A 27,716-nucleotide genomic window follows, 5' to 3' on the forward strand; every position below is an offset into this window, starting at 1 on the left:
CTTGAACTCATCCAAGTTGTAGTTTGATTCCATTCAAAGAGGGAAAATTAACCCATTCTCCTCATTAACTGTGAATGAGCTCCCCTACCACCCCCCCCACACACACACCTTTAAGAGTTATTTGGAATAACTTTCTTTATGTGGCTTAATCTTTTATTATCCTAATTTAGCATGACAGATAGTTTTAAAAGAAAACCCCCTCCCCCAAATTTTAAAAAACACACAGGCCTCTCTCATATAGAGATGTCAACTTATCTGTGGGTTTGGCATTCTAACTCTAGGAACACACAAGGAGGAAAAGAAGCTTCAATGTGTATCCAAAGGTGTCATCAAAGTCAGTAGAAGAAGAAATTCCAGAAATTGGGATAAGGTCATTGCTTTCCTCTTTTGCCTGGAGTGTCCCATATCATTCCATGACATTTGGCCTCACTATCTGCTCTACATATCCTTAGTGAGAGACCTCTGTGCGTGACCCAGGATAGCACATGAGCACTGTTAAGAGAGCTGCTTATACTTCCACCTTATCTTCCAAAGCAACTATGACATAGTGTACATTTATAGTATCCTTCCCCATACTCTTAGAAAGTAAGGACCATTGTACAGGAAAGGTAACTAAGGCTTTGATACAATGCACCCAAAGATGAGAACTGGGTAAGAGACAGTAGAAGAAGAAATCAAGGATTCATGCTCTTTATTAACATTCCACAATAAGAGCAAAGATACCAAGGCTCATTGGACCCACAAGGACTCAAGCTCTGTCCTGTTTCCTGACCATTGTCACAACACGCGTAGGGAACTGAAGAGGACACTTTCCATAGGGACCACTTAAGCATCTAAGAAATCACGTAGCCATCTGAATGTTATGAAAGTAGCTTTTTCTCTCTACAAGGATCAGATGTGGAAAGGGAAAAAATTAAAACTGTAGTATAGCTCTGTGGCAAGAGGCATCTCCAAGAGCACTAATTCATCTTGGTTGATTTCCTACTGATTTCTGCTAAGCCAGGCCTCAATGTTATCATCTCTAGAAGGAAATAAGTTGAAAAGGTATTCTCAGAGAGGAAAATAACTCAGAAGCAATCTGTTTTGAGGGGAGCGTTTGAGGGTGGGCATGGGACTGGCTGACATGCTCCACCTCATTAATCAGCTTCCGTGATGCTTAAGGCCCATATGCATGAGTGTCATATCATTCTTTTTCTAGCACTGTACTCTGACACCAGTCCTGCACCCAGGTCTATGACTTCCTTGAGCAAATATCAATTTACTGTCTCAGGAAACACCCCCCATCCCTCAGGCCATTACTGAGATCTGTACAGAACCATACCCATCCGACCTTGTCCTTTTCCAACATATGAACACAAGTAGTCTTGCTCAAACATGAGCTTTAGAGGCCAGGGAAGTAACTCAGAGGTAGAGCACTTGCTAGCATGAATGAGACCCTGGATTCAATCCGCAGTCTTGCAAATACATGCATAAATAAAATGGTGTTTTCAGTGTGCCAATAGACTTCCCTAGAGGTCAGCAATTTGTTTTTTTTTTTTTAATTTTTTAATATTTATTTATTTTTTTTTAATTTTGGGCGGACACAACATCTTTGTATGTGGTGCTGAGGATTGAACCCAGGCCACATGCATGCATGCGAGGCGCGCACGCTACCGCTTGAGCCACATCCCCAGCCCGCAACATCTTTATTTTATTTTTTATGTGGTGCTGAGGATCGAACCCAGCACCCCACACATGCCAGGCGAGCGCACTACCACTTGAGCCACATTCCCAGCCCAGGAAAGTGAATTTTAATGTTCTTGGAGTGTTTATCATGTTTGCTAATTGTAGGTCCAGAGGTCAGCAATTTGAAAGTCACCTATGCTTTCTACTCTTTTCTAGTAAGGAGAGGGCGAAAGAGCATTGGGGGAACATTTCTGGAAATGTCATTTTAGGAAATGGGCATGTAGGAGTTTTTAGGGTGCTTTGAGGAAGATATCCAGCCATGTAACATTGCTGCTCCATGCTTCTAAGCCATTTATTCTGGATATTTGTGGATCTCTACATATTTTTGGGGTGTATAGTGTGGTAAAGAAATTGCCATGATGAACCCTCCCTGCCTTCCCAGACTTTGCCCCAAGAAGATTTTATAGATGAGGCATGGACAGGCAGTAGGGCTGGCCTTAGAGCTCATTGAAAGTATTCATTTTCTTCCCATTAGTGTGGACTGGGTCTGACCTAGACTCCTCTCTTCCCAGAGAACCCTCTTAAAAAAATTTTTTTTAAACCCTGTGTGTATTTCATGGGAAATTTCACATGTCTGTTTCTGATTCACTTCCAATTAAAGACTCAAAATACTGGTTTTGTAAGAACTCTTTGATGATTCTGATTCTTGTTGGTTCATCTTTTCTTTCCTCCAAAATGTCCACAGAAATTTAATAAATGTTGTTCAGACATTTGCATGCTTAATTGTTAAAAATAATTGGAAACAGGAGAGAATGTTTTATTAGCATGCACCATTCTAGCACACTTACCACGGGGAGAGAGAGAGACAAAGCCCTTAGTTAAGGTGAACTGTGGAACGTGGGTGCCATCACCAGGGGCTTAGGGGGGGCTCAGATCCTATGGGAAGAGAGCAGGGATTGCTACAAGAAACGTTAGAGTCCCTCTAACTGCACTCAGCATCCATGTGCACTCAGTGGAAGGGTGGAGAATACTCCACCAAAAAGAGCAGGTGGATTGGCATTTTCAAGATATCAATGCTGCTCTCAACTCCCTTCTGATTGGAGGGGGTTGTCTGTAATCACAGCAAGCCTTGTTCTCCATCTTCTCCTTACAGTCATTGAAAAGCTCTGATGGTGAACCTATTGGGGCACACTTCTGTACTAGCTCCCCTGGAAGTTTCCATAGTCTATGCCTCAGTCCCTCCAAAGTGCTGAACAAACACCAGGTTTGGATCATGGCTGGGTGACATTGAGCATATTCCTCTCCCTTTCTTAACCTCAACTTCTCTGTCCACCCAGAAGAATTTAGACTAAATAATACAACTCTCTTCCCCAGTGGATTTGGTAAATATCTAGAGTATTGAATTGTTTTAAGTTTTGTGGAAAAAAGTATTAATTACTTCAATTTGTGAACTACTGTGTAGTTCATTATATGGTTGTCCTTTTTGCCAACTGTAAATCATTCTGATACTTATTTGAACTTTTTACCAAAGAGAGCAACCACACCCTCTCTTTATTGTCAAGGGCTGGTTAGCAATATTTGGTCAAAGTTCAAAGTGTAATCTTGTATGTACACAATGCAGTATGCTACAAGGTGCTTCCTCCCTAAGAAAAGTGACACACACACACACAAAAAAAGCTGGCAGGGAGTCATTGGAATGCTTTTCCAGATGATTGTGATGGTGGCAGAATGATTCTATAAAAGCCCCATGCAGTTCAAAGTTTGAAAATCTAGGTTGAATCTCATTTTTTACCTGTGTGATCTTGGGCCAGATATGAACTTCTGTGATCACCTTTCCTCTCTATAAAATAAGAATAGTAATTATAATAAGTAATATTAAATTTTCTGTTTTCCTTACTAATTGTAAGACTCAAAAGAAAAATGGGAGCAAAAGTACTTTGTAATCACAAAGTGCTATGAAAATGCTAGTTATTTTTATCTTATTCTATTCAGGTCAATTCTTGAACATGAAAGATAATAAATGTTACATAAATTGAATTCATTGGGTTGCTTTTGTTTAATCTGTGAGACTTCCAAAGATGCCTGAATTTGGTTAAATTTGTCAATTAGCTGCTTGTTCATATCTCTTTGCCCATATATACACCATTCCTACCAATGTACAAATACAGATCAAACATCCCACATTTCTCCTTTCCCTTCCTCCTATCCGGCCATTGTTCTGGTCATGAAACTTCCATCCCAATCAATGGCAGTTTTACGTAAAAAGTGATGGCAGGATATGAGTGTGGCTTCAGGAATTCCAGGCTTGTGCTGCTGATAAAGAGACTTATGTCAAACAGAAAACACCAGAGAAACAGATCCTCCTGTCCAACCTATGCTACTCAGCTCCACTTATTTATTTTGTTTGTCTCTGCCTTCATAGAGCCAAGAGCATCCTTGACTACAAAACATACTCTCTTTAACAACATTCCCTGGGGTATAGTTGATAAATGCCATTTGACTGGCCAGAACTCCCCTCGTTCACCTGTGCTACCTCTTCTATTCTCTATTCAGTGTTTTCTTGTAATGGGTTGAAGGAATACAGAGCCAGGCCAGAAGGTGGTCAATTACAGCCCTTTCATACTCTGCTTTACCCATCTCCTTCCAGGAACAAGTTTCCTAACCTATGAAGGATGATAGAACTGAGCTTCCCTGATCAAAGAATGTGAATGTGTTTGGGTTGGGATGGTCTGATCCTACCAATTGGTTTAACTGATTAAATTGTGAGTGAAGGGGCAACAGAACCAAAGAAGCAATACACCTTGAAAAATGGCCCTCTGTTAGTATGAACGTCAGGAATCACGGTGGCATTTAGTGAGTCCATGCAAGGCAAGCTGTCTTTTTACTCATTGTGCATCATCAGTATGTCACGAAAGGTTGTATCTCTGTCTTTGGGGATATACTAAGCCACCAAGTATGCTTGTGTGATCAGAAGTGAAGTGAAGAAGGAAAACATTTGCCTATACTCCACCTGCACTGCAATATTTGGTCAAAGTTCAAAGTGTAATTTTGTATGTACACAATGCAGTATGCTACAAGGTGCTTCCTTCCTAAGAAAAGTGAGTAGTAAAGAGATGGAAACAGGAAAATGAAGTTGGTTGTTTTCATTTCAAGGGTTCATCCAGACATTTAGGATTGAGATCAAGAACTTTTTCTTAAATCTTCCTTCTGAATGTGTTCAACTATGTATTAGGGTTTTATTCTTGGTCAGCAGAATTGGAATTTCAGAGCCCATGATGCTGGACATTGAGCTACTCAGACATTACAAATCTGTAGCCTTTAGGGAGATCTAGAAGGATGAGCCCTATTGCTTCTTGTCCCATGAATAAAAAAACAAACAAACAAGAAATGCACCAAGACCTAGATGCTGCTCTGAAAAAACATTCTGTACTTTCCTACACTAACCATAAAGTGAAGGTACACAGATTATACAGCATCTCAAATATGTGTTTCAAATTGCAAGACAAAATAGAGGCAATCTTTCAGGAAATTCACACAATGAAAATAAAGTAGTCATAGGAAATTCATTTGTCTGACAATGGTATCTGTTTTTGTAAGATTAGATTACACAAAAGGTCTACCATCTTTACCATGTCCTATAAGTTGCCCAGACATTTACAGATCTGAAAATAGCTACTATATAACTTTTTAATCTTTGAGGGAAGCAGTAATTATTTTCCTAAACTGTAGAAGACTCAAATATCTCTCTTTTGAAGGTGTCCATGAATAGGAAGCTTCATAAGAGATGTACCTCTTGCACAAATTTTAAAAGAGATTTGGAAAATATCATCAGTAGTTTTCAACCTTCTTGACTGTATCTTAAAGGCCAAGGAAAGTGAAAGATTAAGAAAACTGTCATTTTCAGGGTGGTCCAAGAGAACTTTCTGCAAAGATGGAAATGTCCTGTTTTAAACTGGTATGTTATCCACTAGCTTAACTTTTTGAATGGCTACTGAGCACTTGAAATATGGCTAGTGTGAAGAGGAAGAAAATTTTTAATTGAATTGAATAATTTAATTTTAATTAATCTAAATTTAAATAGCCTCATGTGGCTAGTGGCTACCATATCAGACAGAGCAAGTCTATATAACTCAGGTCAAAAACAGATGTCAATTGAGTCAGAAGGGTATATTCACATGGATTCTTTTATCTGAGTCAGCTATGTGTCTGTTGTTGACATGGAGACTAACACTTCTGCTTACTCTCATGAAGAACACTGAAGCAAACCAAATGAGAAATGAGGCTTGGCACTGCCAATACTTGGCCTGGAGTTGGAGCTTAAGGTTACCATTTAGTTACCTCTTGTTATCATTGCTTCTATGCTGATCTTTAAGAATATAATATTTTATTTTTTCTTCTATAAAATGGGGACATTTAGAATTTATCAAAGGGATATTCACAAATTGTGACTGAATGTATAATTGGGTTTGTCAAAGAAAGATATGGACTTCTTATATATACCCTTTCATTGAAAAAGAACCTTGGCCAAGGAGAAATGCTAATATAACATGGCAACATTGGGTTCCTCATTTGTAAAATACTGGCATTATCCAAAATTCCTTCTAAGGTTGTTTTCACCTCCTTTGCTTTTTGCTTTATGCCACCATGAAAATATGATTTCCTATTACGTAGGGCTCTGTACTATTAACAGACAGTTTGCTTTTCTAGTTCCCACATCTCTATAACTCTTTCTAAGACTTCTCCTTAAGTATAAATGTGAACAAAGCAACTTAATTTAGCAAATAACTAGCTAGAGCAGTGGTATTGAAAATCCAATTTCTTCCAGTGTCCCCTAGGTTTGTACTGTTTTGTGCTCAATTCCAACTATCTATATCCTTACAATTCCAAGACGTGAGACAATCTATCTCTGGCCTTTATGCCCTCCCCTACAGATAATGGAAACATATGGCATGCTGTACCTAACATGGCTTTAGAATTACCATGAGGAATAAATGCATCTGTTCTCCTGGGGTGATCTAACCTCATAACTGAGGTCTTTCTAAATAGCAGAGCTATGGTGGATTTTACTTTAGAACTCTTCAGGTACATGTCATAGTGAAGGTCAGTCCTGAATCTGTGGTGTGACGTTGGGAGTTGAATTGCTTACATTCAAGACAGGCAGACTCCCCTGAGAACATGAGTCAAAGTTCTCTGAGGGATACACTATGTAACAATTTTAGGGGAGATGAACCACTGTGGTTCTGATTCTCACTCATACCAGCTCTCCAGAATGGATAGAATACAAATCTGCCCACAGGCCCCAGTGAATGCCCAATGAGTATCTATTAGTCTTGTCTTGATGGTACATAGAGTTCATCATGAATTCCAGAGTTCTACAGCTTGTGCCTTTTGAGAAAAATTTTTCTTTACCTTGAAGTTGTTCACCATTTTTTTAAAGATCATATCTTACATAAGCTGAAGAGTGTGTATATAATACAATTCTGTGGACAAGGCAATTTAGTTACAACATTTTTTAGGATCTAAGTATAGATTTTTAATGTTCGCTCTGAGTTCCGTGAGGGCAGAGACCCTGCCAGTTTGTTTTTGTGTCCTCAGCACCTGACACGTATTTATGGGCTTTCTGTTGTTTGTTTTGTGGTGCTGGAGATTGAACCCAAGGCCTTTGTGCATATGAAGCAACGACTCTACCACTGAGCTATATCTGTAGCCTCATTTTCATTCATTAACTTGAGCACCTTCTGTGTGACAGGTGCTGGGATATAGTAGTTTGAAAAGACAGATGTGGTTCCTACTTTGACAGAAATTAGAGTCAAGCAGGTATTAGCCCAAAGAGTTCTGTGAAAGGGGAAGTATGAGGTACCTCAGAGAGTCCAACATGGGGACCTAACCTAGGTTCAGAGGTCAATGGCTTCCCTAAGGAAGTGACATTCAGGCTGAACCCTGAACCATAAACAGGAGTAAGTAGGAAAGACAATCAGCCTTCAATAAGTCTTTGTTAATGAGTGAATGAATGAATGGCTGCTTTCCTATGCAGCCTCTCTATGGCCTTGCTAAATTAGGTATCAAAAGCTTAGTCATTCCCACCATAGTCCTTCGAGACATTAATTGTGTGGCCATAAGCTGTTCTCCTAGCCACTCTCTTCAGTAAATTCAAATAGAGTATAAAGAACACTGTGAAAGGACAGTTACCTTTGAAGGCATTAGCAGGATCAATGTTTTCCTTAGCACAGAGAGTAAGTGCTTAGAATACCAGTTAAAAGCCCTGGTAATTCAGTGCATCCAGAAATTTCAAGGCAAAAGTATCCTGGAAGGCTGACTTCCACCTTTGAAAATTTCAGCCTGGTTCCAACTTGATATCATTCCTTATTGGCAAAGTCTAGCAGCTCTTGGGCAAACAGCACCCTGGAAGATGTACTCTGTTTTTGACATAAACTAGTATCTGACCTTAAGCAAAGGCCTGAGTCTCCCCAGGCTTTAGTTTCCTCAACTGCAAATCAGACAAGATGCTGCCAATGATAATTTTACCTCGAAGCAATGTTGTAATAAAGATGGCGGTAAAAAAAAAAAAAAAAAAAGATGGCGGTAAAAGCATTTTGCAAGATCAAAAAAAAAAAAAAGCAAGAAAAAAAAAACCTACTGAAAAGGCATGCTATCACTATCTGGTGTTTGCTAGCATTACAGAGGAAACTCTCTGATCTGGAGAGGTTAAAAAGAAATGGGATTGTCTTTTGAGATCTTTTCTGGAATTGCTGTGCCCTTTACCTAATTTTTACTTTGAAACAACTTTGGAAGGAGGGATCAGAAATGACAATAATAATGAGGAGGAGGAAAAGGATGTTTGTTGAATAGTTACTGATGAGTCCAGCATGGTACTGAACATTTTGAGGCATTTTAGCACTTCATTCCTGCCTAGAATGCATCTATGATTATACCCACTTTCCCAATGAGAGGAACAGAAGCATACAAAACTCAAGTGATTGCCAAAAGGCTTGCAGCTAGTAGGGTCTGCCTGATACCAAAGGCTTTACTCACAACATATGTGAAATAGTTTGAGCTTTTCAGAATAAGAGCTCCAGGTTGCTAAGTGACTAAACATATACAATTAATTACTCCTGCCCTGAAATACAAGAGTGTTAACATTAGCAGAAGTTTATTTTTGCAATTCCTTTGACCTTCTGGTGTTTCCACATGCCTTTGCCTCTTTTCCTAACTGTAGTGCTCTCCTGTTGCTTAAAGGAGGGAAAAAACTATTATCAAAGCTGTCCAATTAGAAAATGAATCTCATTTAAAGTAGTGAAAGCTGCTGTGAAGGACTGAAGTTGAGGAATCAGTGACATTTAATGAGATCCTACTATGTAAATGCCATGGGAATGCTATGTCACAAGGTCTTAAACAATTTTTAAGTCTTTTTTTTTTTCACTTCTTTCCCTGTTTCCCATTCCATCTCATTTTCTTGCATGATACAGAGAGCATATAACATTTCTACCTTCTTGGGATGGAAACAGTAGGCTTTGCTTGTGTCACTTTTATTTCCCTACTGGGGAATCTGAGAGATGACTGATTGAATTCCACCCCTAAAGGCCATACTTTGAATTCAAGGCGGAGAAAAAAGTGAGGAAAGCATTTTGCAATGATACCCCATGTGTCCTGAACATGCTGAGGCCTCGCCTGGCTGCACTGTGGTCTGCTGATAAGGATAACGGGACGACAAGTGGCACATTTCCAGGACAAAGGAAATTCTCTGTTTTATTGTTTAAAGGAAGCCAACATCCACTCAGGAGAGCAAGGGCTGGAGCACAGGCATAGATTTTCCTGCTGGTGGGAGGAGAGGCAAGACGGGCTGGTGGCACAGCAGTGGAACAGAGGGAGCCACCAGCCTGCTTGTGAGTGTATCTGTCCCTCATTTCATCTGGGGAGCATTTGTGTAGTTGGAAGTCAATAAGGGGTCATCGCAGTTTATGACATTTGTACAGGTTAGGAGCCAGCCTGTTAGAAATGGAAGCATATTGATCAGGTAAATTAAAAGCCTGATTGTGGCCCATTTAAGAATCATAGCAAAAGCGCCAGGAGATTTAGAGAAGTTGATCTGGTTTTGAGTTTAAATTTGGGACCTCCTTCTCTCCCCACCCCCTCCAAGCCAAAATGTCAGAAAAGGGCCTGGTTTCCCTTTATGGAGTGCAAAATAAACAGATCTTCAACAGCAGGAGAGGGGCCCACTTCCCCAGCCCATAATGCCAGAGCTGAGGGTGGGGGGCGGTGGGGAAAAGCAGTTATTCTTCTGTCTGGTTAGTATTTGGCATTGACTTTCATTTTCTTCAACCTCTGTTTTCTAGAAGACTGCCTGTGAGGGAAATACAGGAATAAAAGAAAAGCCAATAGTGGGGGTTTTCTTGCCAGACTTCAAAGGAGGTGGATTTTTGACTTTTGATAATTTGGGGAGGCATTTCCAAAAACCTTAAGAAAGCACTGTGGGGGAATTGAACCCACCATCCCACCATCCTAATGAGCACGGTGTACTGTGGGCTTCTCACTCTGCTCTCCAAGCCCAGGAGAGTGCCCAGCCCTGGGCATCTCAGGGTCAGCTGTGGTTAGCCTGGCCACAGGGCCCTGCATTCCTTCTGGGCTTTGCTGGGTTTGGGTGGGTGTGACCACGAGTTTACTCTGGAGAAAACGGAGACAAAGAGTCTAAATTGGGCAGGATCTTGAATCTAATGACTTGTTTACGATCCTGTACTTTTTCCAGGGCAGGGAGGAGAGAGGACAGGGTAAGTGCTCACTGTGGGCATGGGCGCACTGTTGTTTTTCATCCTAAGGAGGTAGGACAGCTTCAGCAGGCAGCAAGGGCATCTGCCTGGCAGCCAGCGGGCAAAGCAGTGCAGCGCTCTGTGTAATTTTCCAAGGTGGGGAGGAAGCAGCAGGGGCAGCTTCGGCCTCTGCCCATCGGCTTGGCTTCCGGGGAACAAACTACTCCGAAGGGAATGCTGGTCCTGCCACATGAAAGGCTCCATTCCTCCCACTTTAGCTTGGAGTAAAGGGGTAGATTTACCCTCTTCACCTCCGCTTCAAGGGCACCCCAAAACCAGAGTACCCAGCAAGGAATGCACACCTGGGATATATCTAGGGAAGCATCTTTGGACCTGGGAAAGGGTAGAGGATTCTTTAGCTAGAAAGCAAATCAGGACAGTGGTGCTATAAGGTGGCATTTATTTAACAATTCCCAAGTACAGGAACTCCTCAAAAAAAAAAAAATGTGTACTGCAAAACTCAAGGACCTGTTCATTCAGATTCTTCTGGAACTCAAGAGATGCAGTTTCCAGGGCATTAAGATTTAGGCCCCTAGAGTTTACCTCAAAGGGCAGAGTGGGACAACAGGGGAGGGCAGCCTAAGCATTCAGAGCAGTTTATAAACATTCTCTTCAGTTCTTTTGCCAATCCATGAGACTTATATTGCAATTACCATTTTTTTGAGGGGGGTTTTGGGGGAGGGGCATTCTGCCACTGAACCAAATCCCTACTCCTTTCTGTTTTTCATTTTGAGAGAGGGTCTTGCTAAGTTGCTCAGGCTGACCTCAGACTTGTGATCCTCCTGCCTCAGCCTCCCAAGTTGCTGGGATTACAGGTGTGCGCCACCATAAGCAGCTGCGATTACTATTTTTTGATGAGAAACTGAAGCTCAGACAGGTTAAACCATTGACTCAAGGCCATACAGCTGCTAACTGTGTCACGCATTAGAGCCCCTTAGTGCTCTGTCTGAACAGGTTGGCAAGGTGAGACAGTAACCCATGTGTGTGCTTGAGCTCCTCAAACTGAGGATGCGGTCTGTTATCTCTCCTGGATGGTTTCATTTGGGTGTGGCTGATTCAAAATTGTGCTTCAAAAGAATAAGTCCTAGTTCAAGAGTAGAGGAGCCCAATCCACAATGCACATGCTTGTTATCCAAAAGTCCTCGAAAGGTAGGAACTTCTAAGATGCTGCTAGGGATCAGGATGGGGAGTAAGCAAGCCTCAGAGGTCTCCTGGCAGGGTGGTCTCAAAATATTGGCATCCCTAGAAACTCTACTTTTGCAATGGAGGGGGACCCAAATTAAAGTTAGCACCAGCCCTGATAGAATATGTAGAAATAAAACAGCTAACGCTTTTTTACTTTGTCATTTAGAAACTCCATCTTGTTTAGTAATTCATTTGAAAACTGAGAGGTAGGTAGAGCAGCTGTCACAAATGGGGAAAGAGGCCACCTGATGCCAAGGATTTGCATTCTCATCCCAATTCCTGCTGTCCTGTCCACAAGATGTATAGCCTAAGTAAATCCTTCAGCTTCTCCTAGCTTCAGTTTACCCATTTACAACATGAGAGTCTTTGTTTTCCAAGTTGCTCAAGCTGTAGAAGTGGGAGTTAGGTATGATCCTCCTTAACATTCTGAGACACCCCCGAGAGCTGGCAGCCCAAGCCCACTGTTGAACACTAGAGCCTTTTCCTCCTCTATGCTGGCTGGAGTCTGACGAATGGGGAGCAGGTCTATGGCGGGAAGGAGTAGGTGGCAAGATTCCCTTCCACCAGTTTCTTGCACCTGGAGACAAGAACAGAGGCCATTATTCCATTAACTTATTGTTTAGAGTTTTTTTTTTGTTGGTTTAGAGTTGTTGTTGTTTTTAACCTTACTAAAAGAAACTTCCATAGTTTTCAAATTTCAATTGTTCCTCTCTGCTACCTATCCCAGCTCACTACCTTGTAACTGGTCAGTCACTGGATAAATCTCAGTGAGCGAGAACAGATTGTGTTATTTGTCTGTACCCTGTGCCCCAGAGGTGGAGGCTCAGTGAGACCAGAACAGCTGAGGTTCGACTCAGTGGAAAATCCAGAAGTGCAGATGTGGATCCAAATTGGGCTGCAAAATCTCATGAGATCAGGCTTTCTTGGACTTCCTGCTTTTAGCCTAAGCAGTATGTTCAATATAAACGAACTTTCGGTATTTTGAAACTTCCGTTTCTGGTCTCAGAACCTGGAAGTAGAGAACTGTTGTGAACATTTCCACAAATTTTGTCATGGTTATTCTGGAGGCCAAGTTGAAACCAGTAATTATGGAGCTTTGGAACTCACTATGGCCACAGCCTGGATTGCAAAAGGGGAGGGAGAAGGACACTTTGGTAGAGTCCAGGCTTTGGACACAGGCTGGACTATATTCAAATTCTAGTCCTGCATTTCCGACCATATGACTTAATGTCTCAGAGTCTCAGTTTCCTCATCATTATATAAATAAAATGTATCAGTTCATGATGTCATGAGGACAAAATGATGTAGGTGCGTGTGTGCATCACATATACATATGAGATGCATATGTGCATGTATATTTATACACACATATGCATACAAATATTTGTACATACATGCTAAATATATATATATATATATATATATATATATATATATATATATATATATATATATNATATATATATATATATATATGTATATTTTTTATTTACTTATCTATAGCTTGAATAATTTCCCCTAGGAGTCTCAGGCAGCCAATGTTGATAAATATGGCGTTTGAAAGTTGCTGACATCTACCTAATTAGCTCTCAAATGATGTTATACAAAGACAGCAGGGCTTCTACTTTGGAAAGGATGAGCTCTGAGATGGGGAGATTTCAGGAGGTGTCCAGTGATAAGTGAGAGTAAACTCTGGAAGCTGCCTTGCATTCATTACGTCAGCTGTTGTTTTGAGGGAGCAATTTTGGGCAGGCAGGCATGTTGGAAACCAGGTGTTCTGATAGCACCACGCAGTCATCCACTAATATGAGCAAGAGCTGTGTAGAACAAGCAAAGAGGGAAGAGAGAAAGTCAGGACAGGGAAGGTGAGGTACAATGAAATCCTAGCCGAAGCTGCCAAGGTGATCTTACCTCTGTGTGTTGCTACCTCTTTGCTATTTGTGGCTTACTTTGTTCTTTTACTCATTAAATGTATTGTTTATTTTTTAAAGTTTTTTAAATAGTGATTTCCAAAGTACTACCTCATGTGTGTATGAAAATTTTGCATACAATTTGAAATAATGAAGAAATAACCACCCCCCAAAAAGCAAAATCATCCATGGTCTTGCAACCCAGAAAACAGCCTATTAATATTTTGGTGTATTTCCTTCCAGTCTTTTTAATGCAAAAATATGGATACATATGTCTTGTTTTAATGTAACCAAAATCATAGTGTTTTGTAACCTCCTTTTATTCTCTTAATAGGAAATTATGAACAGTTTCCTATAGCACTAAATATAATTCTACATTATTACTTCAAATGGGTATGCAGTAAAATATTAAATGAATAAGCAACGTTCTGGGGTATTTTGTTTTGTTTGCTTGCTTTGTTTGTTTGCAGTGCTGAGGATCAACGAACCCAGGGCCTTGCTCATGCCAGGCAAGCACTGTACCATTGAGCCATATCCCCATGTGCACTTTTGAATTGTATGTTACCCCCAGCTTCTGGACCTGGGATGGCATTTTGTAACAGAGCTAGACTTCTTTCTTTTTTAATTTTAATACAATATTCACTGTAGGCTTTAGAAATGAGCCCACATGAAATGCTGAAAAGGCAGTGTTATAGAAGTCACAAAGACCCCCTTGAGTCATAAAACCAGAAACCCTGGGGGAGGCAGGGCTGGGCCTCTGCTCACCTCCTTGTGCCTCTTAATGCAGCCCAGATGGAAGCCCGTCTGAGAGCAGATTGCAGGCAAACCCAGGACTGATCAGATGGCACAAAGACACCCACAACTTCGAATTTCCTGCTACCAGGAGGCCTATTTTTGCATAGGCTGTTTGATTTACACATTTGTGGAAAGCAGCTCCTAATAACAGAGGAGTCGCCTCTCTTCTTTCTGTGTCAGCTCCGCAGTCGCTGCTCAGTGACTCCCGCATCTCCAGCAGCTGTCTGCCACTCTCCTTCCCCTCCCAGCAGCAGGGTCAGCCAGGCTTCTTGTCAGAAAGAGGCCAGGCCCTCCCTGCCTTCTCTGTGTGTGGCAGAGGTTGGAAGGTAGCTTTCTGAGGGCTCTTTGTCTGGTGAGCAAGCTGGACCTCTGTGCAGCAGAAGCCCCCTCTAACTACCCCCTGCCCTTCCCCCCTCCACCCAGGCAAGTCCTGCCCAGGAAATGGTTGGTTTTCTTCTCTTTTAGCCTCAACTAACCTGAACTTGCTCAACCAATCTGGGGAGGCTGGAATCTCCTGGCAGCCTCTACAGTATCCGTATCCTTGCCAACTGGAGGCTGACGAGTTTGTGAGGGAGAATTCTCTGTGAGCCCCCCAAGATTAGCCTCTATGTCAGGCCCACCCCTCTAGAATGCCTCTTGGAGACCTGGAACAGTCAAGCCCTTCATTCAAGCCTTCTGCTGCTGTGTAGATTCTCATAGTGTCATTTATCCAATCATTCATTCATGCCCTATCTTTCCTTAGTGCCTCCTATTCCAGACACTACATTAGGGTGTGGGGATAGAATAGGGAATGAGACAGACAAGGTCCCTGCTCTCATGGAAGATACAAAGAAGGAAAAGAGAAGCAACTAGAATGAAAGAGTCTATGATGGAGATTACAGGGGAAATACCTGCCAAGTCATAAAAACCCAGGATACTCTTTGCTGTGTGTTTGAAATTGTGACTGGCCCCCAGTGTGGTTCAAGCTCACAGTTCAGCCGCTGAGCTGCAGAGAGACCATCTCTTTATAACAAGATCAATTATGGGCTGCAGAGCATGCCTGGCTCAAGCACAGGGCCCCGCAGACCCTTGTGGTCAGGGAGTTCCTAAATGAACTCAAACCTTTGGGGGCTGGGATCTGTTTACTCTTGGCACACTGGGATTTCCTGTTTCTAAGAAAATGGTCTTAGATGCTCAGCTGCATTAACCAAACAACATGTTGACGCAAATGAATCCGAAACTTGCCAGTTCTAGACTTTCTGGAAGGTAGGATTTGGGAATAAAAGCAACTGAGTGACTTTCTAAACTCTGAATTCCAAGCCAAATGAATCAGGTCAGGTATTAATTGGGGGAACCTGCTTCTCTCCCCTTTCTGCCTAAGGGGCTTTGGAGTCAGAAGCTTCATCTTCATCCCATGGATGGAAGAAAGGAACCTTTCCTCTGGCCATAGCTGGCCTTAGATGTAGGCATGCGAAGTAGTGTAGGGATACTCCAAAAGATCCATACCCCCAAATCTCCATCACCAGTTCCTATCCTCTGCCTGAAATCCTCACCATGAGCTCACTCCTTTGAACTTTCAGGAGCTCATGTCAAAAACAAAAGAGTTACTCCGACACAATTTAATTATTTGATATTTGACATACAATGTTTTGATACCTTTTGTATGAGCTTAGTCTAGCAAGGTACTGGAAATATAGGAAACCTGGAAAATTTTGGCAGTAGGGGAAGGAAAGAAGCAGAGAAGAAGCTGACTTAGGTCAAGTGATACTTCTCAGACAGCTCTGACCCAGAGAAGGGAAGACAGGAAGAGAATGCTTGGATGGGGAGAGGAAGAGCTTGGTGACTGTGGACACCAAAATCACCACCTGGTTTCCTTAGCTAGAGTTGGCCATTCACTCTCTTGTCTGCCACCCAGGTGCCAGCAAACTTCCCTCCAGGGAAGGCAGTTCTATCTTCAAAGCAGAATTTTACCTTTTAACAATACTTAAGGTAAGGGATTTGTATGGCATCCACAAAATAGTGCAATTATGTAGTTAAACATGTGTAAGCTATCAGAGATTATTTCATAACAAGAACTACAGTCACTGAGATGTTGCTAATTAATATTGCTAGAGAATGAGTTAATAAGTTGAGGGCCAGGTCCTTTGGGCAAACTGGGGGATGAAGGATGGACATAAGCATGCATAATGGTAATGTAGGAATATCTATGCCATCAATGATTTTGCATTCTGACCCTATATTAAGCCCTGGGAACTCTGGACTAGGGGAATCTCCAAGAAATCAAGAAGAAAAATATCCAGGTCTTTGTCAGTTCATGCCATAATAACAAAGGGTCATAGACTTGTTGGCTTATGAACAACAAAACTTTATTTTTCACAATTCTGGAGGTTGAAGGTCCAAGATCAGGGTCCCAGCATGGTGGGGTTCATGGTCTCTTCTAGATTGCAGACTGCTGACTTCTACCTGTGTCTTCACATGGTGGAAAGAGGGTGAGCTAGCTCTCTAGGATCTCTTATATAAGGCCACTAATTCCATTTATTTGCATTCTACCCCATGTCCAAATCAGCTTCCCAAAGTCCCACCTTGCAATACCATCACATCAGAGGTTAGGATTTAACATGAATTTTAGGGGAATACAAACATTTAATCCATACCATCATTGGCAACTGTATATAAAGTACAAACCAACAGTGGAACAATGAAAAAGAATAGAGGAGAAAGGGGGGTGGGGGGCTTGGGCAGTATAAATGGAATCAGACAAAGGATTTCAGAAGAAAAGAAAAATCTCTATTTGCTTGGACTCATGTGACAGGGGTTCATGAAGGAGGTATCCTATGACATAGGAAGGCTCATCCTCATAGGTGTCTGTGTCTCCAGGTCATGAATCACTGTCTTGTAAGCATGGGAAGCCCAGGAGCATGGTGAGCAGGAATTGCTGTGGATATTCTAGAAGTTGTGCACAAGGATGGAAATATTTCAGAAATGGAAATAAAAGAAGTGCATTCCTAGCTTCGTATGTTTGCTGAGCTCCAGGAGGTAGCCACGTGTGGGAAAAGAGATAAAAAGATAAAGAGGAGAGGTACAGGAATTCCCTGCTTGAGATTCTAAGAATAGATCAATGGAAGCCACATACTCTTTTGTTAATTTCATCAAGGAGCATTTGTGGAACACCTACGATTTCTGGGCAGTGAGCAGCATTAAAAATGCAATTGTGCATGAGGGTTGGCCCTTGTTTTTGATGAACTCATGGTTCTCTGAAGGGGACAGGCATAAATGAGAACTAAAGCTAAAAACAGTGAGTGCTTTCATAATAGCACATGTGAAGTATCACAAGAGGCCATCCAAAGGAAGGACTGATTCCACTGGGAGGGGCCAAAGGAGTCAGAGATGGACCTACAGAGAAGGGACCAACAGGGTTTAGTTTTTAAAGATTCTCCAGGGAGAGGGACTGGCAAGGATAAGAGCATAGACATAGGAAAGAGTGTGCCAGGTCAGTAGGGTCCCAAGCGGAGAGATAGGAAAACAGGCTGAAACATGACTTTAATGAATCTTTTATACCAGACTATAGAGAATTTGAATTTTCTTGGATTTGGTTGTTGATGACAGGAAAATTTGCGTGTTTTTGTAGAGCATGTTTTTGAACTCAGCTTCATAAATGCTTCTTGAGCACACTCTATGTGCAGAGCATTCACCAGGTTGGACAGTTGTATGGGTCATGAAAAAAAAAAAAAAACCTAGTCCAAGCCCTGAGGAGACCTCCAATAAATTTGGGAAGGAGTGAGTGAGGAGAAACAGTGAGGAGAAAGATGAGTTCAGATAATTTGGGTGTAAGAGGAAAATGGGTTTGTGGTTCTCGGAGAAGCACAAAGGTTTACAGAGGTAGAGATTTCCAACAGCCTAGTTTTGGCTTAATTTGGAGACTCAGCAATTTCTCCTTTCCTTCCCTTGGTAATATCACTATGGTTCTCCCTCTTCCCACCAGCAAAAGTGTTTTTATTAGGCCTAGAGAATTATGGGGTTCAAGTCAGAAAGCCACTGAATAGACGGCACACAAATGCCACCCCAAATAGATTTGCTAGCTCACCCTCCTGCTAGCCTCCCCTGCTTTTCCCAGGGTGTGACTCCAGGCCCCAACTCCAGGTGTTCTCTTGGTTCCAATAAGCACTGTCATTAACCACACAAATAATGTGGGAGGGGGTAGGGAAGACCTGAATGTGACTCCTTTTTTTCTGACTTCAGTACATTTCTGGCTCCTCTTCTTGCCTCATGTCTGTGTTCAGCTCCACACTTATGGTTGTATATGCAAAACGACCCGCTGGATGGGCTTGAGCCCAATCCCTACATAAAACACAAACTCAATCAGTGTCTTCTGGTGCCTCCCTCCTCCTCCCGCTGCTTTGTCCCCAATAGGTACATGTCGGTTATATTGGCACATGCACACACATTCAAGCAGAACATGTTGAGGGCCACTTCAGATCACTACCCAAAGTCTTGACCCTTTACAACTCACCTGTCACCCTCAGGCAGCCATGGGCATAGGCGTGTGAAGGTTCCCTCATCAAAGTCAGACTAACACAAATGCCCGCAGGCCCCTAAATGTGTCTAGGAGACTTTTGCCAACTGAAGCCTGATGGTGAGGGGTGGTGGGGGAAGCAAGGAGGCAGCCACAGAGAGCTTTGGGATGTAATAATGATGTACAGAAAGAAATTTTGTCATCCCTTTCTTTTATTCATTCTCTCTCTGAGGTGCCTCAGGGCTGGTGGTTTCAAAACTAGCAGCTGCAAACTTATGAAGGAAAAAAAAAAAAAAAAACCCAAACCACAAAACCCCGTCTTGTGAAAACCGTGCACCAGTCTAAAAGTGGCAGTCCATGCCGGAGGAAAACCTGTTAACGTTCAGGGGCAGAAGCAGCTGGGTCTTTTTGGTGGAAAGGAATGTTCATGTGTCCTGGACACAGAGAATAGGGGCCAAGGATGAGGCATGGAAGGAGGTTGGGAGGAGGGAGGAGGCCCAATTGGCCTGGAGAGGCCAACTGGCCAGGAGAGGCCCTCTCAGGAATGGCTCCAGCATCACCAAGCTCTCTGAAACAGTCAACTTCCCAAATGCAAATCAGACCAGCTGTGACTTCTTCCAGAAGACCCAAGGTCCAGCCCTTCTAAGTCCACTGGGAGCTCGTGAAGCATGGCTGACAAACGGTAGTTATAGCTTCGGTCCTGGTAATCAGTCTCCCCTTCCCAACCAGGGTCCACTCATGCTCACCTATGTTTCACACCTTCCAGAACACCCCTGATTCAACAGAAAGACACCTCCCCAAACTCAACTCCAAACACCCACTCCATTACTAGTTTCAACCTACAACTCCATCTAAAGTGGGGAAGAGGAGGATGTGGTAGGGAAGAGGAGGGGAAGACCCTTTTGGAGAGAATCAGGTACCTGCGTGGCCCTAAGTTGAGCAAGGGACATCTTCAGAAGTTCCAAGAAATATGAAAGCTGAAAAGGAGAGTGAGGGACACTAACTGCCGTGGGCTATTTCTCTTGTCCTCCTGCCTAAGTTCCATGTCAATGGCATCTTTGGTCAGAACAAGTAGGCCCTTGAGTTATTTTGGCCAGATAGGAGACTTCCCTGCTCTGCACAGGAAGGGCAGGTCATTCACAGACCCCCAGACATGGTCAAAGGAGGCCAACCCAAGAGGCCACTATAGATCACACGTCTTGGGATACTTGGCGTAAAGTTACAGCTTAGTCAATAAGACCCAACTGGACTCTGGTTGTCAAAACAAAAGAAATCTAGAATATATTTGAGTATGAGTATTTGAGGAGAAGTAAAGTCTGTTAAGTGATCAACACTGGGTGGGGTTAATGAGAGCAAGCTTCAAGGAGGAAGTAAGTTTTGAGTAGAGGTTGAAGGAGGGGAGGGACATGCTGGGGCAGAGGAGGGGGAAGAGGAAGTGTGTACTGTGGGGGAGGTGGTTTGTCTTTGGAAAGGGTAATGCTGATTGCATGGTGGCCCCTGGAGCTGTGCTATGCTACTGCCCAGAGTTAATATCATTGGAATATGTTCTCGAGGAAGAAGAATCATGTTCAATATTAATGATAGGCTTGTTGTGTAGTGGAAAGGAAATAGATTTGGAAAGAGCAAACTTTGGAGTCAGACAGATCTAAGTTCAGCTGCCATTTATGAGCAGGGTAACCTATCAGGCCTCACCCTTCTGAACTATAAAATGAGGAAATCATTTCATAAGGCCATGTTGAGAATGAAATTAGATGAGATAATGCACACAAAGTAGTTAGTTTTGTACCTGGGAAATAGTGGCAGAATCCACAGTGGCTAGTAGTATATATTTTAGAGCTCATGGATTAGAAAAGCAGTCACGGCAAAGTTCTTCAAGTCCTCAAGAGGAAGAAAGGATATAAGGAGCTGGATGCTGAGCTCAGCATGTTAGGCCCAGTGTCAATATTTCCATGTAATGAAGTCATCTAAGACTACTGAATACAACACAAGTGCTAGATCTATAGTCATGTAGATCTATAGTCCTGGTTATCAATAGGACTGATGGATTAGCTTCAAAAGCTGACCTGCAGAAGCCTGAGCCGCCAGTATCTGGGTTTATGTCCTCTTTGATTAAGAAGCCCGTACCTCCAGCTGCATGTGCTGCTAAATGTTCACCAACCTGCTCTTCAGGTTTTATAATGTTCACCTATTTCCATGCTGTAAGTAGTCCCATTGTGGCCAATTTCAGGCTACCTGATGTCCCTGGATGTGGAGTTGGGAAGAGATGCACCCCATCAGCTCTCAGGAATCTCCATAAGGTAGCTACAGCATACCTTTCTTCCAGTAACCCATCCCGGGGGCTGGTTGCAGCTCCTCTCAAAGCACAGTGGGCACCTGTCTTCTAGGCTCAGCCTTGCTTTGCTTCTTGTTTGTTTTTGTAGAGAGGCAAGGAGTTGAAAGGGAGGGAAAAATTAGACATTCCTTCTCCCTTCTCTGAGTTGTGAGCTGGGCAGAAGTAAATCTCCCCTCCCAGGACGCACTTCCCCTCAGGCCAGTTCCATACTGACTAGCAAGTTTCTTTGCCTCACAAGCTGGAAAAAAAAAAATGGCAAAACAAAAATGTGGTCCTTCCCAGGGGACCTTCAGCAAGTAGCTGTGTTTTAAGAGGAAACAGAAGGAGCAGCCCCAAATGCAGTGGAGTCTCACAATCTGCCACCAAACTCATCCCAGGGAGCTAACATAGCTGCCACCCATTTACCCCTGCAAGTGGAGCAATGGTGATAAGGCCACACCTGGGCACAGGTATGCACTTGCAGTTTCCCTTAGAGTAGGTAGCATCAGGAAGAATTACGCTTCATCCCCTTAATAAATTGCCCTGCAGGGGTTGTCACAGAGTCATGGAATGCCATAGCCAAAAAAAGATCTTACCCCCTTGCCGTATAGGTCAGGGTGCTGATGAGGCTAGAGTGCAGACCTTTCTGTTGTGTCCAACATCTAGAGAAACATCTTCCTCTCTTGCCTGCTGCTGCTGGGTGGTGCTCCTGTGAGTTGACATGCTGACATTTTTCTTACATAATTTCTTCTGTGATTGCTGTGGACCCTGTGATAAGCTATCTCAAGCAAGTTTATGCCTTCTATTCCTTATACATTGTCCATGAGCATCTAGCAGAACCCTGGGCATACTTGTGAACCAACTGGTAGATCAGATCTTCTCTGATTTAGCAGTAAAGTGAGCAGAGACAGGACAAATGCCCCAGCAAATCCTGTATTGGAATTTCTTGCTTTGGGTACACAAATAGCTTGTTTCCACTCTTCATTTATCTTAGTGTGCACCACAAACTGTACCTGACTATCAGGTAAATCATCATTGTCTACACCAAGTTGAGGGATATGATGAGCCACCTAAGACTAATAACATTCATTTAGTCTCCTGACTGGTTGGATGAGGGAAATGAGAGGAATTTGCAGGCTCCAGAGAACACACCCTTCTGCTTCATGTTCTTTCACTGAATGAGGGGAGCATCTCTTTGAATCTATACAGTATGCAGCTGCTCATGCCTGTCTTGGTTGGTGGAGAGCCTACTGAGCTCCTACATGAATCCTAAAGACCAGATAGCAATTTGAGTTTCCTCCTCAGGGGACTTTTTTCTGCTGGGTTCCTCTGCTTGTCACTGGGTGTGTGTAAGGACAACACTAGGACTCCCAGCTGGCTCTGCCAGGAGACTTTGTTATGTTCTGTGGTTCAAAGAAAAAAAGGTACAGGAGGGATTGATTAATAGGAGACAGGAAGTGAGCTTATTATATTTATAAACAATGAACCCACGTTCGTGTTTCAGGTGTCCTGATTTATCTCACAGGTGGGAGGGAAGAACTGCTGGCAACTCTTCTCTCCAGGCTCTGAGCTTTGGAGCAGGATTTCCTCTGCAAGTTGTCAAAGATCAGATAAAATCTTAATCTCAGGCACATGCAGCCACAGGCTTCAGGCCCTCCTGCCACTGTGTGTGCAGCTTTCAGTAATGAGATTGAACAATGGCTTGGAACTCTGTACAAGTATGGGGAGGTGTGGGGGAGTATCAGGGTTGAGGTCTGTGAGGTAGCTGGGGCTTCCTGTAAAAACTGCCAGTCTACCACACAGACTGTAGAATGCATACAGAGCTCAGGATAACCTGGGTGCCCTTTTACTCCCTTTGGCCTCCTTGTAGCAGGTAAAATAACACACTCAATAGAGGTCCTTACCTAACACTTTTTTTTTTCCCCCAAGGGTGGAAGCAAGAAGCATTCATCTTTGCTTTGCTGGGCTCTTGGGAACCATCCTGGAAAAATGGGCTCCAGGCATTGGCCGGTGGGACTGGGAAGATGGGAAAACTTCTAAATTGTTCCCCAGAATATTTGGGCTAAGGGCATGGCTGTTCTTTTTAAAATGTCTTTTATAATGTCTTTTCAGAATGGGAAGAACCAAGAATTTTAGGTACCCCATTTATTAAATGGTTCCATGTTAGAGAATGCTCTGAAGGAAATGTATTAACTACAAAGCATTTCCCACAGCAGCATACAGCTTATCTGTGTTGAATGAGCAAGCCAATCAAGTTAGCATGAGAAATTTAGGACATAGAAGAGCTGAAAATCTTGAAATCAGGGGTTTATACCCCACAGGATTCTTTCTATTCTTAAGTCCCTTTTAATAATTTTCATATTATTATTTCCTGGACTATGACTGTCATGTATTGGGCATTTGTTAATGTGGATACTGTGCTATGAATTCCAGTTATATGCTCTCAGTCCTCACAACTCCATTGTCCCCATTTTACGGACAAAACCTGGATTCTTAAAGAGGTTTTCTAACTTGTCCTAGGTTACTCAGCATGTACCTGAAGACTAAAGCATGCTGGTATTTCCATAGCTCCACTGTTCAAAAGACTTATTTATTTCCATGCTTATTTATTAGGGACTGGGTAAAAACAAAAACAAAAACAAAAAAAACCCACCTGGCTAAAGCCTAGGCCCAGCATCAAGAACATGCATTTGATCCTAGAACACTGATACATATTGGCATGATAAGAAAATTTCTTCCAAAGTGGGGAAGGATGAGGACTTCAGGGTGGACCCAATTCAGACGACATATTTTCCTTTCCTTTTGAGGATTCCCTTTGAGAAAAAGGTCCTGGCACCCATGATTTTTCTGTTCCCACTGTCTCTTGTATAATCTTGGGGGAGCTAAAACAAGGGCTGTGTGACAGACACACCATGAGGGATGTATTTAGTTATTTGCCAGGGAAATTTAATACAAAGAGACAGAGCCTAATTAATGAATTTGGGAGGGGGAAACTCAAATCTGTGGGATAAATTATTTCCCCAGATGGGTTGTCTTTAGAGCCTCCTGGAAATCCTGCCTTTTTCCATTGCCATTTCCTATCCTTTCTGGGGCTTTGCTGAATGTGTCCGGAAATCCTTTGGAAAAGAAAATCTATTCACCTTGAAAATGAAGAAACCAAAAAAGCCTAATGTCTCTCTTTTTTTCTCAATGGGAGTGACTCATTTTACAAGTACCTCTGGAGACTCTGAGGAAAAGGCACATGCCGTGCCCCCTCCCAATGTAAAAAAGCTCATGATAATCTGTGCAAAACAGCACCTTTGGATAAACACAATGTGGCTATATATACTTGGCCGTTTCCTGTTGCTCTCGCAGCTTGAGCAGGCTTGAAGGTAGGGGTGAGGCTGTGACCATAAGCCACATGGTGACATGTATATTAGCCCATGCCCTCTGCTTCCTGTGCTGCTTATAAACCCAGCTGGACTAACCCTCGTGTTGCCCAGGGGGAGGGAGCCCTTGAGCCCTAAAGGTGGGAGTGGGCGAGGTGAGGATGCTGTCATCTCCTTTCTTTGGGCACAGGTCGCCTGACTGCAGTAGATGTGGGAGCAAAAAACACAGGCCTGCGTGTCTAACGGTCTGCTTGTGCAACCTCTGTGCCACAAAGCAAGAGGTCAAGTATGAAAAGGGTGGTTAGCAAATTGAGCAGTCCTCTTTTCTCTTTAAGGGGCAGTCTCAAGGAAAAAAAAAAAAAAAACTTCCGTAGTGAAATTGCATGAAGAATCATTTGGCAAAACCCAGAGTTCACAGCCATGTGGCTGGAACCCCGTCATGCTAGAAATAGTAACCATGATTTGAACTTCAGTATCGCCTCTCATCTTAGGATTTCAAAATGCTTAAGTAGACATTTCACAGTGTAATTTTATAGTGAAAGAACTAGGTGGTGAATGGGTATTCCACTTTACCAAACAGTGACATTAAGGCACCAAAACATGCAGCGTTTATCCAAAAACCTATAGGAGGCCAGAATAAAGTTCATTAGTACCCTTCTTTTTCTATTCACTCAACAAGTGATTAGCACATTATGCCCAACCTCTCCACCCCTCCTCCTCATTTTGGAGATCTGGGGTAGAAGCACATATTTTTAAAAAAGCTCTTCAGGAAATCCTGATGTGTAGACAGTCTGGTATTCGATGAGAATTGCTAAATAAATGCTTACTGTTGGCCAGGCATTGTGCTACAAGGTGGACAGAATCAATGAAGTCTCTGCCCTCATAGAGCTTAACCTGCTGGGACCCTGAGCACATTTTTGTACCAATAAATATATATTTTTTAATGTGGTCAGTATTATGAAGAAAAAGCAAAGAGTAAGAGTACTCTAAGAAAGAATGGAAGGATGGATATAATTAGGTTGGAGGACTCAGGAAAGCCCCTCTAAAATAGGACATTTACATCAAGATGGGAGGAGGGAAGATGCTTCATTGCTTCCAACGCATAACCAGAGCAAGTTATGATTCTAAGAATCAAGGAGAAACTAAAAAAGAAAAAAGAAAAGTAAATGTTCTCTTGGGCTTGCATTTGGCCAGGGAACTGTTCTTTCTTCTTCTAGTAGTTTGGGAGGTTTATGGCAAAGTTTTGTGGCAAGAAAGGAAGAAAGGAAAAAATAAATAAAAAATGGACCTGGGCAGGTGCAGTCCTTCAATGTCTTGTAATAATGGTTCAGTATTTCATTGCTTCCAAAATGTGTCTGATAGGTGTTCAAAGGCACTTTATAAAAACAGGACTCTGGTGTTCAAATGAGTCTAGGAAATTTAAATTTAAAATTTAAACAAATATAAAAAGTCTCTTTGCTCAGGATTTATCAGAGCCTTGAATATGCTAATGTATATTTTGAAGCTCCAAGGGGAAGGGGAGGGGCCATACAGTCTGCAGCATTTTCCAAACATTTGATTGTGAAACCGTTTTCTCACTGAGTACCTCATACACTGGTTCTGAAACTTGCATCTGCAAGACTCACTTGGGAGCCTGAAGAACATAGATTCTTTGGCTCCAGCTCCTGAGATTCTAATTCATTCAATCTGGAATGGTCCCAGGAATCTGTATTTTAAATCAACACTTTCAGGTGAATTGGAAGCAGCAAACCCAGGACCCAAACTTTGAGAAACTCAAGTAGGACTATTGTTCTAAAAAGCAACTCATTTGTTCTACACATTTCCATCCAAGACCTGCCTTAGCTTTCCCTCATTCCTTTTAACTCAGTTTATGCTGAATGAACACAGCCAAGTTATTGGTTCAGAACAGATTAAAAAATAATAATAGCGGCAATATGCAAAGTGAGTCACAAACAGCAAATTCCACCAGAGGCTAGAATCTGGTGGGTGTCACACATCAAGTTACAAAGACTACATTTGGACTCAGTTGGCAGGAACATCATGTGTGGTATAAATTATAAATGCTGCACATTGAAAATTCCCAAAGCTGTCCAAATACAGGATACTGGATTCTGTTTTTTCCTAATTAACCTTGTCTCTTTGGCTATCTTCCTAAAATGGAACAAAGGTACCTAGAAGATACATCTTAATGCATTAATATTAATATGCAAAGACTTCTCTCACTCTTTCCCTCTTTTCCTTCTCTCTCTCCCTCTTTTCCTCCCCACCCCACCCCCAACCTATCAGAATGAAAAAAGACTAGAGATATTGGCTCTTTTAAGAGAGGAGTCAGCCCCAACGTGCTTCTCCTATCTGGTTTGCAATCGGCACAGTGAGAGGGGTGACAGAGCACATGATCATGACTGGGGTTTGCAGCTGAGATGCAGGGGTTCAGATTACTGCTACCTGTGCAGTGACAGCTTCCCCAGAGCTCCAAACAGCCACCCAACAGCAGACAGAAAATATCTTTGCAGTCACATGCTAAAATTTGTTAATACCATTGCCAGAGATTTAATACCAGGGCCAGGGGCAAAGGGGAGTGGAGGAGAATTCTAGAAAGGAAAATGTGAGAAAAAAAACAGTGTTCTGTACATTAAACAGCCCTGCCTTGTCCTCCTCAAAACATTCCTCTAAAACATTTAGAAAAGATATGTGCACAGAGACCAAGATTATAGCAGAGGGTGGGTCTAAGATTGAATTTTTTATACAAATACATACCTAGACACATAATTTAACCTGTTTAAAAGTGCAGGATGGTTTTGACTGAAACCAGGGCGAGAGGAAGGAACACGCTACTTTTCTTCAAAGATAACTGCAAATCAAATGCGTTCATCCTTGTGACCCAGGCTGCCAGCACCGTGGTGTGTTTTGCTTGGTTTGCACCAATGCCCTGGCTGGCGGTCACTGCTCTTGGTGGCCAGTTTCGTTTCCTGGTTTTGAGAAAATGGCTGTGAGGCCTGTTGCTTAGGCACGCTGTCACTGAAGGAAGTGTGCAGTTTTGAAAATGTCAAAGCCAGCAGGCTCATGTCCAGTACATGCCATCAATCAGCAAAAGTCCCTGGATCCCTAATGAGTCCACAGCAAGTTCAAACGGTAAGTAACAGACAGATAAAGATCTTGCCTTAATACTGCCTATAATCTAACCAA

At 42.5% G+C, this 27,716-nt stretch overlaps 1 protein-coding gene and 1 long non-coding RNA gene across 6 annotated transcripts in view; both read left to right on the forward strand.

Annotated features, from left to right (window-relative positions):
* The window catches only part of Fli1 (Fli-1 proto-oncogene, ETS transcription factor), a 128,734-nt gene that overhangs the window by 20,258 nt on the left and 80,760 nt on the right, over nt 1–27,716 (forward strand). The gene's annotated exons all lie outside the window — the stretch shown is intronic.
* LOC125614033 lies at nt 1,674–17,825 on the forward strand. Its single transcript, XR_007344669.1, has 3 exons — nt 1,674–7,130; nt 8,661–8,668; nt 17,814–17,825. It is a non-coding gene; the product is annotated as an uncharacterized LOC125614033 (long non-coding RNA).

This window comes from Marmota marmota, unplaced genomic scaffold, assembly GCF_001458135.2.
Source record: "Marmota marmota marmota unplaced genomic scaffold, marMar, whole genome shotgun sequence".
Classification (NCBI taxonomy): Eukaryota; Metazoa; Chordata; class Mammalia; order Rodentia; family Sciuridae; genus Marmota; species Marmota marmota.